The sequence below is a fragment of the Carassius gibelio genome, chromosome A2 (genome assembly GCF_023724105.1).
Source record: "Carassius gibelio isolate Cgi1373 ecotype wild population from Czech Republic chromosome A2, carGib1.2-hapl.c, whole genome shotgun sequence".
Lineage (NCBI taxonomy): Eukaryota > Metazoa > Chordata > Actinopteri > Cypriniformes > Cyprinidae > Carassius > Carassius gibelio.
In genome coordinates this window covers 16,675,548-16,678,842 of record NC_068372.1, presented here as the reverse complement: position 1 = coordinate 16,678,842, position 3,295 = coordinate 16,675,548, and positions in this window count along the sequence as shown.

Here is a 3,295-nt window from a genome sequence, read left to right as displayed (position 1 = left end):
TGAATCCATTTTCCAAACCGTGTTTTTGGCTTGTCCTGAATCACTAGGGTGCACCTATAATATGTGTTTATATTCGGACTATTTTAGATTGCTTCGGGGGCACCGCGGCGGAGTAACCCAGTACCTTTGTGATTCTTCATAGACATAAACAGAGAGAAGTAGTTCCGGCTACGATGTTCTTCCGCAAAACGCAAGCAGTTCTGTTTATTAACCGCTAGAGCGTCAAAAGTTCCCTACCGCAGCTTTAAGCTAGCTAGTTTTCTAACCGCTGATTATCTTAAAGATGTTTTTGATTACATTTGTGATGTAATAAAGTGGTAATCAGTGTCAATCCATCAGAAGTGGCAAAAAAGAAACTGACAGAGTTTAAAAAACAATAAAATGATTCACACAGTTTAAGAGCTCTAGTATTTACTGTATTGCATTATATAGTATTATATTGTTACAGTGATAGTTTTTATTCTCGGTGTGAAAGGGCCTTTTGTTTAACTGAAGTTTAGCTTAGTTAAAGTTAACTAAGACTGAGAAAATCTCTGTTGAAACATATGCATATTATGTAAGACAATAAAAAATACATATTTGAATACACTTTTCATAATTTGCACCCTACTTTCAATTACATTCACATTAGCCAACTTGAGTGCAATGACTGATACACTAACTGTTTCATTTGAGGCACACTTAGGACTGTGTATATATTTAAACATACCCTTAAAAACATGCAGGAAAACCTAAAGAAATTGAGGCTGAAAGCAAACAGAGTTGAAGGGAGAATGACCGTGGTCTGAAAAAAGCAGAAGCGATGAAAGGGAATGACAGAATAAAAGGCAAAGCGAGACGCCGAGATCTAGCATTGCTAAAGGTTGTCAGCTGAAAGATGGGCGCGACGTTCTCTCGGCTGTTGATGAATGTCTGCAGTGATGTGTGCGAGGCTCTGAGCCAGACTGCTTCTTGCTCCAGCACCCATAAATACTGTGCAGGCTGCCTGTTCAGCCGCCAGCCGCCACCAGCGTCACCATTCTGCCTGGGAAATGCAACACTCTCCCCTCCTCTTGCATCACTCCTCTCCCCTCCAGAAGAGTGAGTGAGGCCCTGGTACAATGGAATTATTCTCATGCATGTCTCACAGGAGGATCAAAGTGAAGGCTAGTGCTACTATCATCCCAGAGGCAAACTGGAAATGAGGTGTCTTAAGGGATCCCTGTACCTGACTTCTGAAGCACCACCAGAAGGGATCAAATCATAACGCTCCCCGACTGGTGGCCCATTTCTCTTACAACCCATGTCTGATTTTTAACAGCCCACACTATCACTACCATCAATTTCCACTATCACTGTCCTCTCCCTCTAATATCACTCTTTTCTCTCGCCTCTATCCATCTGATCCCACTTTGGCGATAACAACAACAGCAGAGAAAGAACTGCTAGAATCCTGTCAGAACTCGCGACAGCCGTTCATCTATAGACAACACGACTGTCAAGATGTTTCTAATAGCGATAACAGGCACATCATTCTAATGCTAATCAGTTATTGTGTGCCAATCGTGAAGTTTCTAGTCCCATATAGTTCATATTTGGTTGGAGCAGTGTGTGGTTTTTATCAGTATGTCATGTTTAACAAGGAGACATTGAAAACAGCTTTGAAGTGGAGGATCTTCTCTGTTGTAGACTGTATCTTCTTCCTTCAGATTTCCCTTTGATTACATGGAGATCTGGAGCGGAATGAGGGCAGCTTGCCGAGGGGAGTGTCAGTGTGGAATTTGCAGGAATCTGAGCTGGATGACTGTACAAGCGTATACCTTCACTTCCATGAAACAATCCTTTGTGTGCAACTCCTTCAACTCAGGCACAGAACCAAGAGTGAGGAAGAGCATTGTGTACCATACTCACTCCTCATGTCCTATCAATTAACCCTCCATGACTTGACAAAAAAGACTCTCCTGTCAGAAATGACGTTTAGCAACCTACCCTGCTAACCTACACTAAGAGTCTAGTACAAGTTCCATTAAATTTAAGAAAAAAAGAAAGAAAATAAAAACAGACACTGTAATTCCTGTAAACATTCAACTAGTATGTGTGTGCATGTGAGACATTTTCAATGACAGCTGCAAGTTGTAACTCTTCTCTAGTTGACTTCGCAGACAGGAATGTCAGACTGCACACCTCTTTATTTGCCTTCAGCGGATGTAGGGACAGTGAAGCACCTTCAATGGGTAAAATGGAAGCAGATGTGCACAGGTGAGCTTCTATTGTGTGTACAGTTTGATGTTTCCTTGGCATAACATAAGAAGAAAGAAACTTTTATGGAAGAAGTCTTATTGATTGAATTGTGAAACCTTTGGTAGAAAACAGAAACAGAGCTCACAATGACATTTAGGAAAGCCGTTTGAGTTTGCCGACTGGAGTGAAATGAAATGAAGACAAAAAAATAAAAAGCACTCCAAATCTGTATGCATGTCTTTATTCTATGAAACACAAAAGAAGATTTAAATGTCTCTGTGTTTTTTGTTCATACAGTGAAAGTTAGTGAAATCCAGTATTTTTTTGGGATCCATTAACTTTTATTATATAGATATGGCAAGTGGTGACTTATTTGTTATTATTTGTTCATTTTAATTTTTTTTTCATTTAAATTTATTCTTTTATGGATAGACCACCCTGTAACATTTCTAAAAACAGTTCTAAAAAAAAATCTTCTTTAAAATAAAATCATAATTTAGAATTATGTCATTATGTGGTCACGTCACTTTCACTGTATGTCACGTCATAACTGTGAGATTAAAAATTACATTTGGCAATGCATTAATTAACTGTCACTCATATTTTTGAACATTGACTTTGTAGTGCATGATCCAAACTTAAATTTGTATAATTCATGAATGAAAACATTTTGTAACATGATACTGATGAACCATTTACATGGTAATGCAATGTCTGATTTTAAAATGGGTTTTAAAAGATGAATTTTGAGATTTTAAGTTTTCAGTCGATATATAATTTCTGATGATTTCTAAAATGTGATACAGAAAAAAAGAAAACAAAAAAGTCTTTTTTTTAAACAAAGGTCAAAACGCCTGTTATAATTTAGATTTTTGAGGGTGCACTCTTGTCATAATTTTTAACAAAAAATATTGGTAAAAGATATATTCGGGTGTCTTAGACCTTTCCAACGATATATAGTTTGTAGAGATTAGATTAGATTTAATTGTAATATAGTGAAGTGAATGTAGGCGTCCCGTATGGGATGACATTAAAAGGGTTAAAACATTGATATTATGACATACTGTCAAAATTA